The sequence below is a fragment of the Amblyomma americanum genome, chromosome 8 (assembly GCF_052857255.1).
Source record: "Amblyomma americanum isolate KBUSLIRL-KWMA chromosome 8, ASM5285725v1, whole genome shotgun sequence".
Classification (NCBI taxonomy): Eukaryota; Metazoa; Arthropoda; class Arachnida; order Ixodida; family Ixodidae; genus Amblyomma; species Amblyomma americanum.
In genome coordinates this window covers 18,998,968-19,014,581 of record NC_135504.1, presented here as the reverse complement: position 1 = coordinate 19,014,581, position 15,614 = coordinate 18,998,968, and the positions used below count along the sequence as shown (strand labels likewise).

At 48.7% G+C, this 15,614-nt stretch overlaps 1 protein-coding gene across 1 annotated transcript in view; it reads left to right on the top strand.

The window, feature by feature from the left end:
* Positions 1 to 11,177: 11,177 nt before the first annotated feature.
* Positions 11,178 to 15,614, top strand: part of LOC144101022 (suppressor of cytokine signaling 3-like) — a 41,640-nt gene continuing 37,203 nt past the window's right edge. Inside the window, exon 1 of the mRNA XM_077634016.1 lies at positions 11,178 to 11,786. The gene's annotated coding sequence lies outside the window, so the exon portion shown is untranslated. The remainder of the gene's footprint in view (positions 11,787 to 15,614) is intronic.

The window sequence follows — 15,614 nt, the reverse complement described above, 5'->3', positions numbered from 1 at the left end:
TTTATGCAATCGCATAACGAACATGTCGACAGCTGTTCGCTTAGCCGCGCAAGTGTTTTGAACTAGGAAGTGAGTACTCATCACCCATTAGCATTTATCCGAATGTAGCCACACAGCTACAAAGGAGAGATGCGTATCTTCTCAGAACCTTCATGGTTGGAGAAAAAAAAAAACATCCCTTGTCCGAGGCTTGAAAACGGGACCATCGCCTGTTCAGAGCAATCGATCTACGATCTAGGCCAACCAAGCAAGTCTGTAAGTTAGAGACAGCTCCAAACGAACACATATCCATGCTTATTTATCCTAAATAATTGGTAAACCCGACTACATGCAGGTTCGCGTGCGCATGGTGCAGAGATACAGCCACACTGTACTACACCACACGGTGACGCCGACACAGCCCTGCAGTCCCAGTCATACACAATGCCGGAACATGTGGGAGGTAGGCTGGGAACCCGGATATCAGCTTTCACTGGTCGAACGGGCCCAGACTGCCCAGCCACCGTAGGAGTCCTGGACTGGAGACTCCACCAATGAAGACTCTCAAGACTCTAGAATAATAATAATAATAATAATAATAATAATAATAATAATAATAATAATAATAATAATAATAATAATAATAATAATAATAATAATAATAATAATAATAATAATCAATCTATTTTTAGGTGCCCAGGAACAACCCAAAGGTCTTGGTGCTGGTACACCATTCACACGCACAAAATGTAAATTTATTTCACTACAAAGGAAGACACTCAGGGGAGGTAATAATAATAATAATAATAATAATAATAATAATAATAATAATAATAATAATAATAATAATAATAATAATAATAATAATAATAATAATAATAATTCGTTTTGGGGGAAAGGAAATGGCGCAGTATCTGTCTCGTATATCGTTGGACACCTGAACCGCGCCGTAAGGGAAGGGATAAAGGAGGGAGTGAAAGAAGAAAGGAAGAAAGAGGTGCCGTAGTGGAGGGCTCCGGAATAATTTCTACCACCTGGGGATATAATATTTAACGTGCTCTGACATCGCACAGCACACGGGCGCCTTAGCGTTTTTCCTCCATAAAAACGCAGCCGCCGCGGTCGGGTTCGAGTCCGGGAACTCCGGATCAGTAGACGAGTGCCCTAACCACTGAGCCACCGCGGCAGGCTCTTAGTTTGTTCCTGTGCCTAGTTTGTTCTTGTACGCGTTCCTCTGCAATCGTCTAATCAAGGTGAAATGTGGCGTAAATGAATTGTGGAGTATAACTGTCATATTTTTCTCTCTAAAGCGTTTTATGGATACTCTAGAAGCAGTGAATAAACGTTTTGTGTGTCTCTCAATGAAATCTACTTCATTCATGGGTAATTCTCCTGAATAAACAAACGTCGTGCTCGCATCGAGTATAGCTGATCAATTCCGCCTCTCACAGCGAAGTTCAAACAGCACTAAAGCCGTTCCTGAATGATTTAGTTGTAAGATTGAAATTATCGGCTTTAACGCCCTGAACTGCCACGCGGCTATGAAGGACGCCTTAGTAGAGGACCCGGCTCCAAATTAATCCAGGGCTCTTTAATGTGCGTTGACAGGACGCGGGCGTTTTTGTATATCGCCTCCATCGAAAATACGGCTGCCGGGAATGTGATCGAACCTGTGACCTTTAGATCAGCAGCCGACTGCTGAAGCCACAAAGTCACCGCGGCGCGTCTATAGCTTGTGGCGAATTCCATTGGTCGATCTGGGGCAAATTTTCTTGATATTCCCACGGCGGTGAATGCAGGTTTCGCTGGTCGATCCGGATCGATTCGCGGATTCTAATTAGGCCGAGAAACTTTACAACTCCTCTCCTTTTCATAGCACGGAAATACTTCGGAGGCACTCTGAACAGTATTGCTTATGTATTAAACTCACGTCGACGAGAATCTCGCCGCAAGGCCTAGCAACTGGGCACAGCCAAGCTCCTAAGCGCAGGCAGCCGACTCGATTCTGACAGAATGTTTTGTCGTTATATAGTGAATTTGTTGGAATGGTGCGCGCCAACATATCTTTTTATTTACGGCCAAGATAGTTCGAATTACCCAACGCCGAGCAATAAATAAATAATAATTGGTTTTGGGGGAAAGGAAATGGCGCAGTATCTGTCTCATATATCGTTGGACACCTGAACCGCACCGTAAGGGAAGGGACAAGGGAGGAAGTGAAAGAAGAAAGGAAGAAGGAGGTGCCGTAGTGGAGGGCTCCGGAATAATTTCGACCACCTGGGGATATTTAACGTGCGCTGACATCGCACAGCACACGGGCGCCTTAGCGTTTTGCCTCCATAGAAACGCAGCCGCCGCGGTCGGGTTCGAACCCGGGAACTCCGGATCAGTAGTCGAGCGCTCTAACCACTGAGCCACCGCGGCGGGTAACCAACGCCGAGCACCAATTTCGTTTTCTGGACCATACCAACATGGCGGGACTAGTTCTCGGAACGCTAACAGATGGCGCTGCGAATTTCGCAATCGTCTTAAGTCAAAGAAACTGACGGAAATACACACAACAGTTAAAACAGAAGCTGCGACATCGCGGTCCACTCTCAAGGTGGCTTAAGCATCTCCTTAGTTTTTTTCCGTGTCGACGGTGTTGACGTCGATTTGTGGTCACTTGAGGCATGAAAAAAAAAACTATGAAACAATCACTGCTTGTTCATTTTTTCCCGTTCCAACTCTTGTGCAGGTTTGCGTATGAGTCGATGTGAATTAAAACGAAGAAAGGAACGACTGTAGCGCAGTTTCTAATAATAATAATAATTGGTTTTTGGGGAAAGGAAATGGCGCAGTATCTGTCTCATATATCGTTGGACACCTGAACCGCGCCGTAAGGGAAGGGATAAGGGAGGGAGTGAAAGACAGTTTTATTATTCCCCCACCCCCTGTCCTTTCTCGCTGTGCCTTTCCCTCTTTCCTTTTCCATCTCTATCATCTCACTGTCCCTTTAATTTCCGGTGATCGCAGCTCAGGGGCTTCAGACTACGATAGCAGATGCCGCGGCTAGCAACCGTCTGTGCCTCCTTTTTTGCGTTTTATTGTGAAGTAAACGAATATGTCGCTGCGGTCAAAAACAGGAAGGCAAAGCAGACAGAAATGTTTTTGGTTCATTCATTCGGAAAAGATATACAAACAAAAGTAATGTCGATATGCGTTTCTTACATTACATTTTTGGTTATCTTTTCCGAATGAAGTCGAGAGTTGGACGAAAACTCGCCTGGTCGGGGACAATCATAATAAAACTTAAAAGGAGGACGCCGACCAAAAGTAAAAAAACAAAAAAACAACAAAATGACGTTTAGCTCATTGTGAACAAGGCTCCCGTACGGGAGCCGAAACGTCATTTTGTTGTTTTTTGTTTTTACTTTTGGTCGGCATCCTCCTTCTAAGTTTTATCTTTTCCGAATGTATGAACCAAAACATTTCTGTCTGATTTGCCTTCCTGTTTTCGACTTCAGCGAAATATTTGTTTATTTCAAAATAATGTAATATTTAAAAGTAATGTCGATATGCGTTTGTACCCGCCGCGGCGACTCAGTGGTTAGCGCGCTCGGCTACTGATCCGGAGTTCCCGGGTTCGAACCCAACCGCGGTGGCTGCGTTTTTATGGAGGCGAAACGCTAAGGCACCCGTGTGCTGTGCGATGCCAGTGCACGTTAAAGATCGCCAGGTGGTCGAAATTATGGCGGAGCCCTCCACTACGGCACCTCTTTCTTCCTTTCTTCTTTTACTCCCTCCTTTATCCCTTCCCTTACGGCGCGGTTCAGGTGTCCAAAGATATGCGAGACAGATACTGCGCCATTTACTTTCCCAAAACCCAAAAAACAATTATTATTATTATTATTATTATTACTATTATTATTATATGCGTTTGTTGTGCGTTGAAGCGTTAAAATTATTCTGCTGTCTTTTCCTATGGGTAGGTCACGTGTTATCGAATCGCAACGGGGGAAACAAAGCGGAGATATCTTAGTTCAGGGAGACTGAATGCTAGCGCACTTGACTTTGACTTCGATGGCATAAAGACCGCTGCATTGAAGTGTCAATGCATCCTGCCTTTATTTCCTCTCCGGCATTTATTATATCTGTATTCTTGTTTTACGCGCCTAAGTGGTCCCGTTCGCGTTTGATCCCTACAGAAAAAAAAAAAGAAAAAGCCCTGCTATACAATAACCTCGTACAAGCTTTAACATTAAACATCATGCAAATATTATACAATACAAATGTCATAACCGCGGCGGCTGCGTTTTTATGGAGGAAAAACGCTAAGGCACCCGTGTGCTGTGCGATGTCAGTGCACGTTAAAAATCCCCAGGTGGTCGAAATTATTCCGGAGCCCTCCACTACGGCACCTCTTTCTTCCTTGATTCTTTCACTCCCTCCCTTCTCATTTCCCTTACGGCGCGGTTCAGGTGTCCAAAGATATATGAGACAGATACTGCGCCATTTCCTTTCCCCAAAAAACCAATTATTATTATTATTATTACTATTATTATTATTATAAATGTCATATTTCCCACACTATGATGCATTTTGTATGATAGTTTATGACGACTTATGACATTTGTATGACAAAACCTGTGCGAGGTGATTGCATTGCAGAGCTTTTTTCAGTAAGGATCTAACGCCGATTGTATATGGTGCCATGCAAGACTCACAAAGACGAACGCACGCACGCACGCCACACACACACACACACACACACACACACACACACACACACACACACACACACACACACACACACACACACACACACACACACACACACACACACACACACACACACACACACACACACACACACACACACACACACACACACACACACACACACACACACACACACACACATACATGGAGACAAGCAAAGAAGACACCACATTCACGCATACCGCAAAAGCGTGTGGTGATCCTTCCTTTGTGCGTATGGAGCAGGCGTTGTGCAGCAGTGCGCACAGGTAGCGTAAACTACACTCTCCCATTTTCCGCGGAACTACTCCCCGCGGGCAAGGGCTTCCTGCGAGCCGAGACAGCGCACCACACTGGGAGGGAGGGGCGAGAGAAAGAAACAGACAAACAGGATAGAATGGCACGGAAAAAAAAGAAGAAAAGAAAAGGCAGGAGAAGAAGGAGGAAGAAAACATCATGGCTTTGGCGCGAAGTTTTCTTCTCCTGGGCGGCACGTCGGCGACGTTTCGGCGTGACTCTGCGCAGCCCAGACGCACAATGGCGACGCGTCGGGGAGCCTGTTTTTATGGACTTTCCATGGAATCGGCAGCCAGTCCATGGTTTCTTGTTCGCGCGGAGGGGGATACGTTATAGCGAGAAGGCAGGGGGGAGGGGCTTCTTTATTCCGGTAGACTCTGGGTGGAATGCGGGGGGGGGGGGAGTGGGGGGGGGGGGCTCCGCGTGTGTAGGGGGAGAACCAAGGACCGGCCCAGCGACTGACAGAAGGACCTGACCCGACGTGACTTCGCTGGTACCACTGCGGGTGGTTTTCTTGGATTCCCCCACCGCCGCCCCCTTGCGGCCTTTCATTGCTGATTCCCAAAACCGTGTCTCTTACTTTAGCCTGTCGCGGTTGGAAGAATGTCGTTAAGGAAAAAAAGAAGAAAATGGCGGCGAGGCGTGCAAAAGATCCGTCGCCTGCTTTTCCTTCTGCTTCTGGTTTTCTCTGTCCAGAGCAGACGACTTCAGCAGAACATCGTCTGCAAAGGCGTTAACTTTCATCCCCCCCCCCCCCCCCCCCCCCCACGAAATTCCGCCTTAATTGCGTTTTTTTCTGGTGTGCGGTCTGGTGCAGTAAAGAAATAGAGGAATCCGTGTAAGAAGACTTTCCTGCGTTTTTTTTTTCTTTTTATAGTGAGAAGGCAGTATTCCAGACTTACCAACTACGAGCAAGAATCTTGTCATCTTGTATCGTGCTCCGAACTTAACTCGAGCTTACCTGAGTGAGCCCGGTAAGTTTGGAGGAGTGTCGCGCCAGATGTAGCCAATGTGAGGCAGGTTGAATTAATTACTGGTTGCGAGAGGTTGCTCGGGAAAAGCAGCATGGGTCGCCTAATCCCTACCGATGGCTGTCTGGCAGTGGCATCAGGACTCGCCGCGATCTATGAATGTTAAGTAGAGAATGACCAACTCTGCATATATGGGCATCAACCCACTAAAGCTATGCCGTCAAACCCTTAAGGCGGAGCTTAAGTTTCCCCTCCTAGTGATGAATGAACACCTAGTTTCACACGTCTACTCGATTTAACTACGTTAAACGCCTACCACTTTTTTCTTTTCTTTTGGTTTGTTTGTTTCTTTTAGCTCGCGGATTGAAGTTGTCCCTGCATGACCCTCGGGACAGACGGCTTTTAGGCTACGCGGAGAGAAAGCTTTGAGCTTTGCATTTAACTCTATTCGACAAACAAGTTTTGGAGGGGGGTCTCCCACAGTCCAATGTCGAACGTGACTGCACCCTTCAACCTGAAAAACACTCCCCATAAGCGCTGGCTGTGGCGCGAAGTCCTCCAACTGGTTCGTAAAAGTGTAATAGGCAGATGTCTTGAGATTTTCGTGTACCCTATGGAAAGCCTTACACGTATCCAGATGAACATAATCTAACAAGCGTCCGGTCTCCAAATGTTCCGCCGTTTTATGCCCCGTGGGTGCCGATAAGGTAGCGCGAATCCGAACAGCTCTTATCTTGGAAATACTGCACCGGTAGTTGTCTCTGCGGCGGTATACACCTTTCCGATGACTGCTCTCTGGGCATCGCCATATTGTTCGCCGGGCTGCGGAAGCGGAAGTAGAAGCGGCAGCGGAAGAGGGTATTACAGCATCCCAAACAGGAAGCGTTCCGGCCTCTCCCTCGCCCAACGGAAAGACCACCCCTCCTTCGTCATTTTATTTCATCAACAACTAATCCGAAGCGGCGGGATGGTCACTGAGTAATGACGTCTGATCCTGGGAAGCATTCAAGTCTTAGGTGTGGGCATGTGAGTGATGACGTCATAATTCCGGTAACCAATCAGATGTGTCGGTGCTATCACGTTATCGCCAGCAGCGGGAAAGAAAAAAGTAGAGGTTCGCGCTTGTAATCGTGAGAAATAACGTGGCCGCGAGTTGCTCATGCAGGGTGAGGCAGACCGCCAGCAAGATCACAGTGACTACCGACGCTTATTAGATAAAAGCCGAGTTGGCGCGTAACAGGTGTAAGCGGCGACGAGAACAATATGTGGCATCTGGACCATCAACACTGCAGCTTAACCAAGCCCTTCTACTTATGTAGCTGAACATGCTGTTGACAGCAGTAATAGTAATAATAATACTCTCTCTCTTTCGTTGAATAAAACAAGTGATGCCAGAGCGTAACATAGCAGGAGTTTTTTTTTTTTTTCTCTAGACATTAGTTTACCTGGCCAAAGTGGACTTCGCCGACGTCACAGTGGCAACAAACAGCCACAAATTATACGAACATTTCTGGAATCACGCAAACATCAAAATGTTTTCAATAACGTTGAGGGGATATGGCACGTCTCTCCTGCAGTCGACAAGAGTTCTCTGATCATACCTGTTGCGTAACTTCCGAAAGCGTTCATGTGCCTATATCCGGAACTGATTGGTTCAAAGCTCGAAGATCAGCCGGCTGTCACATGCGCATCTTGCGATTTTGAGAACTGCTCAGCTGTCCTCCAAACGAAGATATCAAGAGGAAAGGTATCTCAGGGCGCAAGAGATAGATGGATTTCCACTTCATAGATGGAGCCACCATCTGCTCATCTTCAGAAACCGGCCTCGGGTTGTGACCAGATTTTGACAGTTCAGTAGTGCAACCGATGTGATTAAAAACTCTCACCCACAGGTCTCTTGAGGCAAGCACACGAGGCTTGTGAGATGGAACCTAAAAAGAGAGAAGACTTTCCAATAAGCACACGGAACTTGGGGGTGTCTCCATTCGAAGTTGCCTTGAGCGAAAGGTTTAATCGAACTAAGGCTCAGGTAAAGATTAAATCTAAATGGTCAAAAGTTTTCGAACGCATAAAGGTAAATTTCAAGCACATCCACAATCCAAGGCATCCCAAACGTTCTCCAAGACCAGCCAAGCGTGGTCGCAGACGAAGTTTGCAACACCTCAAAGAACCAACACTGAAGCAGAGTGCACGAAATTTGGAAAGATTCCAGGGCGAAAGTGCAGTATTTTTCCCTCTTATTTTTCATTCCTCATTCCCTAGTAGTTTTATTTACACTTTTATTTTTATCTGTTGGTTTGGGGTTTTTTTATGGTGGTGGGGAGGGCATTTGCAGGAGGGCCTGAAAACTGGATTAGCTTTTTCCGTAATTTCCAGGTCTCCGCTTTTCTTGACACCGAAACTCGATCAAAACGGCCGGAAAGATGCGCAAGATAGGGCTTTGATATATTTTTATTCGATAGCAGGAAAAGGAAGTCGCAACCTGATCATAATGGCTGCCGCTAGAAGGCACGCCGCCCTGAGAATAGCTGTCTTTAGATTGCATAGTTTCTTACTATTAACTAGAGGGAAAGATGGCGGCGCTGCACCTCAGCCACCATATGCGCTCAAAGCATCATGCGCCGGTGAGCTTCTTGGTGCAGGACAGTCGGATTTTTTTGGGGAACACAGAGTGGCTTTACTGAGATGTCCCATTCCGTCCACGGCGCGCCCCGCGCGCAGACGAATTTGGTGCGAAAGTAGTGCGCAAAAGCCATAGTAGCGAAAACGCAACAGCATACGATGCCAATAAAAGGTTTCTGTTTTCCAAAGTGCCAGTAAAAACCTCTTAAGTGTCTAAGCGACAACATTTTTTAAAACATTTCTTTTTAAAAGTGCGCCTCATAAGAACGAAATATTGGATTTTGTGATGTGCAAAACTTCGCCAATAGGAGAGCGAGCCATTGCTTATATTGGGCAAACTTTACATTTACATGACTTTCTGCTCGTTTGTTGCAGTTTATAGATAGGATATTGAATGATAGGACGCTCTTGATTATCGAACAACGTTTGTTTTCTCATTATTTTTTGGCCAAAGGGTGTGGTTCTGCCCATGGTGGCTGAGGTGGTCTCGAGGAAGCTCCCATGCAAACTTCCATAGACGGGGCGCCAGCTTTCCCTCTAGGTAATAGCAAGGAACTCCATGTTAGATTGCCCCTGGCAGGCGACATCAAATTCGCCGCTCGCAGACGGTGCTCTCGAAATCGTCTGTCGGGTAGGGCGCGCGCGACAAGTTTAGCAGACGACAAAGCCCTTGCTCCTAGTCGTCGCCCGACAATGTTCCACGAACACGCATTGCCTTTTTCGCGTTGCTCCCGCGCCAACACATGCCTTCTCGGTAATATTTTTTTCTTTCCTTTCCTTTCACGACTGCTTCCTTAACCCACGTTATCCGAGCCGCAGACAGGCACGACTGATTGATTTAAAGATCAATAAAAATCTCGCGCGATCCCGGAGGCGGCGATCAAGCCGTCCGCCTCTCCTAGTGCGTTGACCTCCCGGATCACGACGGGAGAGGAGGATGTGCGGCGGGCAGACGGCTCGGAAGGGAGTGGCGAATAAAGAAGCCCTTTGAAAGGACGCACGCCACTACAGGGTCAACTTTTATTTTTGTTTTATCTTTCCTTTGGTCCCAGCCGGCACAACCACGGCCGGTGGGCAAGATAGCTGGCATTCCATGCTGCTCCTACCTACCATGCCTCTTTCCTTTGAGCGCAGCACAATAGAGAAGTCGGGGAAGCACTATGAGACCTTTGTGATAGTTTATTTCCGCACTGCTGCCCAGCCTCAACTCAACAATAGCGTATTTTGAATGGACTTACAGGGCGAAAAATAAAATAAAAAGAGACCCAAAGCAGCCCGACGCGCCTTTTACAACCGTTCATTTGCACTTCCTTGGGTAGGAAAGGTTATGTCTAGCAGCTTTTCAACCTTTTCTGAACGTGTTGTTGCTGCTCCGTTTTGCTTTCTATATACATCTCTGAACTAGCCTTCGTACGGCGTGCTCCCCCCCCCCCCCCCCCCGCCCATGACGCCACCACGTGAACCCTTCCTGTACGTGAAAAATGTTACTTTTTGCCTGACAGGTAACAAGAATTCCGAAGCGGCGTTGTAAAAGCGCCCACTGCGGGGTGCCACTCTAACCACTCAAGCAGAGAAGGTAGTCTTCAATGACCGGTCTTCAGACGCGGTCGGTGTCGAACAAGTCCCAGCACGTACCGAACATTCACGCGCCAGCGCGGAGTCGCTGGCGGCATCCCGCTGGACACGGCAAAAAAAAGCGCGCACGCTGCCGCCGCGAGCAGACGACGATGAGGTTGGGCTCAGCCAACCGCAGCGGCGGACGGCGCGTGACGTCGCCTCTCGCACCGGCAAGCCGATAAATGGAAGCGCGCTGCGTGCGTGACGAACCTATGACGTCACAAGCGCGCGCGCTGCATCCTAAAAAAAAAACGCACTTTTGTTTCGCTTTTCTTTTCGTGTCTCTCTCTCGCCTACTCCTCTCTTTCTTTGCCGCGCCCTCCTGCTGTTCCCTCCCTCTATCTCTCGCAGACGATTCTCTTTTATTTCGTTTTTCGCCTTGCTTTGATATAGTCTGTTTTTTTTTATTCGTTGTCCTTATTTTATGGAAGTTCTCCCGACGCAACCTCTCGCAGCACGCACAGCGGTAAGCGCGTTTTTATTTACCGCCCTCACCCGCGCAGCGGCGCGCGCGAGCCAGCGGCGTTGAACGCGTTTTTCTGGGAAGTAAACAGACGGAGCAAAAAGGAGAGACGCAACGGGGCAAGACAAGAAGAGTTCGAATGAAAATAGTAGCGCGGCCCGACCTCCTTCGTCCCGCTCCTTCTCCCTTCGCCTCTCCACCCCTTACCCGTTCGTTCGTTGTAATGAGCGAGGAGGAAAAAAAGACACGAACTATAGCCCATCACGGCAAAAAGAATAGCAGCACACACTCGACGCGCCGAGGGATAGAAAGAAAGAGAGAGAGAGAATAGACGGAAGAAAAGATCACGGAGAGCGGTAAAAAAGAAATAGTAAGAGGAGGAGAAAAGAGAAAGAGCGAGGGGGAGGAGGAGCGGGCGGTGAAGGCGAAGGGAAAGGGCAGCGCGCCTCTGGCGTGGTTCCTGGAAAGCGTTCTCTGGATGGATTCCCAGTAGAAGAACCGGCGGAGAAGCGGCCTGCGCCGAGTGCGCCGAGGTCGAAGCGGCGCTGATGGCGAGGGTGTTCCCAGCAGCAGCAGCACTGTGAGACCGGTGGCGGTCGCGAAGTTGGCTTGTCGGAACAGTGCGGAGCCCAGCCTCCCCACTTGTGCCGGTGATTTTTCGCCGGCCGAACGTGCGTAGCCGTAGCTGCTGCAGGAGTTGCGACTTCGGCGGTGTGTTCGCACCCACTGTGCTCCCTCGACGCCGTGGTCTCCTCATCACACTCGTGTGCGTGCGTGCGCGCGATCTCCTCTTCGACGCCGGAGGATTTTTGCCGATTCCTGTGCCGAAGTTGTCTGCGGGGAAAAAGAATTGGAAAGTTCTTTTTTTTTTGTGTGGAGTGGCAGCGACGACGAACCCTGGATTATCGATTGGGCCGACGCAAGGCCGCCATACGTCCTAGCCGCGACGAGGACGGGGCCTTCGATCAAGCGGCTGTGGATATCGGTGGCATGTGCGCTGCTCCCGCTATCATCTTCGTCGGGCTGGCTCAAGCAGCGCGGTAACGCTGGATTCCGCCGACTGCTTCGCCGTGCGCCTTCGTCAGTCACCGTCATGGGTCAGTTTCTGCTTTTTCGTGCCTCTCTTTGCGATTTCGTAAGGTCAGCGGAGCGCGCGAGCTCCGAGAATCGCGCCGGCCGCGCCTCTCGCCTGAGCGAGAGCTGACCCAAAGTTTGACGACCCGCGTAGTACACTTCGGCACGGCTCACAAGTTATCTTACAAAGCGAACCGTTTTGTACGACATTGAGAGCAGTTTTTTGGTCTCGAAAGCATCGTTGGTTAGGAGGAAACTGAGCGGCTGCGCACCGATTGCTGCGGCTAGCTGTATGCGCGATCGCCGGCAGCGGCGGGGCACGGCCGTACTCGTCGTTAAGCCTAACCTCTGCTACGGCGGTTCGCCGCGGATACCGCAGTCCTCTTTTGGAGCAGGGCTTCGGCTTTGCGGGCCCGCGGTGTGTATTCAACGTGGTCAGCGTCACGTTTGGTCACGAATACGTGATCCCACATAGTGGATACTTGGGAAAAAAAAAAGAAACCTGCTGGGTTCTTTTTTCGGGGAATTCCCTCGCCCGGCCAAGTTTTGCGAGCTCGTTCGAAGGAAAAACCCGTCCGGCGTGTATCCTATTCATTACGTCGACGAATGACGATGGCTTGGCGTGTGTGGGGTATTTCCTCTTCGACTTGACCGCAAGAGCAGCGCAACGTTATCGCGCGTGCTTTTTGGAACCGTCTTGTCTGCTGTCAGCGGCGTACCGAAACTGGCCTCCCCAGGCGGAGTGGGGTCAGAGACCTCTTGCGAGGACGCGCTAGGAAGACAGCGACTGGTCTTGATCAACTGTGTTAACAGCCTTTGCCTGGCAATGTGCACATGAAACGCGGGGTCAGGACTGTCGCTGCGCGTAGATACTTCGCGATTCGTGTTCTTTTGATCACTTAGCTTCCGGTGATGAGACGGTTGAGCACTTTCTTTTCGTATGGTAAGTCGTTGACTACAAAAACAAAAAAACGCTGTCTTGTTTGAAACGAGGTCGAAGCCCACTTGCTTCGTCGGCCGGTATGCGAGCCGCTTTGTTTCGCGAAAGCTGTGGTAGATGTAGTCGAGCGCCGGCCCCCCTTGTGTTTCAGGTTTTGGGAACGAGGTCACATCGGGCCGTCAACCTATCCCGGCGAGACCGACGCGGCGGCGGTGTGCGCTTTCATTACCTGACGTTCGCGTCAGTTTTTCTTTCACTGTTTTTCACGCTGCCGGACGGGCAACACGCCCACGTTATACGTCAGGCCCCGAGATATAGTTGGGGGGCCCGCGCGAAAAGCTTCTTTTTTTAGCGGTCGGCTCCGCGAGCCGCTGGCCTCTACGCTTTTTTGATTCTGCCCGGCGGGCCATACGCCGGCGATGATGGTGTTTCTTCGGTTTTCTTTGTTTTTCATTAGTTTGAAGTTTCTCTGTCTGCGTGCGTGGGTGTGAAGATAATTAGCGGTCAGAAAAAAATTCTGCCTTCGCCAACTGCCCATCCACTAACAACATGCCTGTCGTCATTACTCACTCGGTTGTCTGACGTTTGTGTGAAATCTCGGCTGAGGCGCTCTGGTACGGTTCCGCCGCCGCAGCAAAAACCAATTAAGTCTTCATTCTCGTTTGAGTTGTTGACAGCAGCGGTTGCTGGCGTGTGATTGTGAAATGTTCTGATCCCGCCTGCACATCATCGAAGCTGACGCTGTCAGCTGTGTGTATGGGTTTTCTTTCCACCTTCAAAACTTCACTACTTTCTGTCTCTTCTGCTACATTACTTACTGCAGTGAGTACTGAGCACTTAACGGTGTCATTTGATTACCGCTGTAGCATCTGCGCTTTTCTAAAAGCGTCAATTGACTAATTCAGGGTGCAACTTCTAGGAAAGGACTTATTCTTACAACATCGCGTCCTCTCTTCAGTACAGGTTATGCAATTGTGCCACTGAAGCGTGAAAACATGTTTTCGTAGAGACTCGCGTTTCTTGTCTGGTTAGTTATATGATGCCTGTTTCTTGGTATCCTTTGATGAGGTGAGCCTGTGAACATCAGGTACAAGTGCTGACCCGTCGGCTTGTGAAAGCAGAACTGTTCGGTGGTCAATATTTTTTTTGTGTGTGGAAAAGGCGCTGTAACGGTCTCGCTGCTCTCTGGACAAGCGAGTCAAGGCATGAGGTACGGAATGAAGGAGGGACTGAAAGATGGAAACGAGAGTACCAAAGCGACTCGAGCTATGACGGACGCCGTAGTGAAGGGCTCCGGAAATTTCGACACACGTCAAACTTTCAGTATATCTCTCGCCTGTGGCCAACAGTATTATCGATTCACAACGTCGTCTTTCGCGTCTCGAATCGCCGCTGCGGTAATGTGGTCGAACAGACTATAGACATTTCTCTGTCTCGGAGGTTGGTTGGAAACCGAGCCGTGATAACAGCCTCTCGATGTATCAGCTGCCCCGCGTTCCCTTGTTGCTGGCAGATAGGCGACCCGCACCTTTTTTTTTTTTTTGTAGTCGCGAAAGCACGGTGGATGCACGTGCCTGTCCTACATCACTCTTTTGACGATGCGACAGCGCTGACAACCTTAGCGACCAAGTTTCGGCGGAGTGGGCATTGCCCGCAGTTCCTGACAGGTGTCTCTGGGGTCGACTGCGATATCATCACCACGACTATTTAGTTACACCCGTAGACACGTTTCTCTTTCTGTTATCATTTTTTGTTATTGAGAGCGGTGGTGTATCCCAATAAACAATCCACCCGAGAAGCTGAAAATGCGCCAATCAGGCGTGAGCTTGTTTCCGCGACTTAACTTCGATGATAATAATAATAATAATAATAATTGTTTTTTGGGGAAAGGAAATGGCGCAGTGTCTGTCTCATATATCGTTGGACACCTGAACCGCGCCGTAAGGGAAGGGATAAAGGAGGGAGTGAAAGAAGAAAGGAAGAAAGAGGTGCCGTAGTGGAGGGCTCCGGAATAATTTCGACCACCTGGGGATCTTTAACGTGCACTGACATCGCACAGCACACGGGCGCCTTAGCGTTTTTCCTCCATAAAAACGCAGCCGCCGCGGTCGGGTTCGAACCCGGGAACTCCGGATCAGTAGTCGAGTGACGGAAACGTTTTTCGAATAAACCAGGCGCTGGAATTAATGGGAGCAAGATCGGGATTCCCGTATCACACGGGATGCTGATCGGACCAAGATCGCAATAGGCGCAAGTTCGAATTAACCAGATTCAAATTATATTGAAGCCGTCCAAGGTTTAATAAGGTCCTGCTATTCGCAAGTGTTCTGCAGCAGCCTGATTCAAAAACAATATTTTGTGTGGTTTGGACTGAGGAGTATTTAACAACGCTCGTGGGACGGCCATTGGTAAAATGAGTAACGTCCACAATAGTGGGTGAAAGCATTCGCCGTGACTGGAAAGAGAGGTACTCTGTAATAATAATAATAACAATAATAGTAATAATAACAACGCTTATTTCCAACAAGATGTTAAAATACAAGATATACCTGCTGAAGAAAAAAAGTTGTATGGTGCAATAACCTCGTACAGGCTTCGTCATACGATGTCTACAGTTTGTATGATATTGTATGAGACCTGAATGTATATAATATAATTGGTTTTTGTGGAAAGGAAATGGCGCAGTATCTGTCTCATATATCGTTGGACACCTGAACCGCGCCGTAAGGGAAGGGACAAGGGAGGGAGTGAAAGAAGAAGGGAAGAAGGAGGTGCCGTAGTGGAGGGCTCCGGAATAATTTCGACCACCTGGGGATCTTTAACGTGCACTGACATCGCACAGCAGACGGGCGCCGTAGCGTTTTTCCTCCATAAACAAATGTATGATTTTGTAAAAAATGAATGACATTTG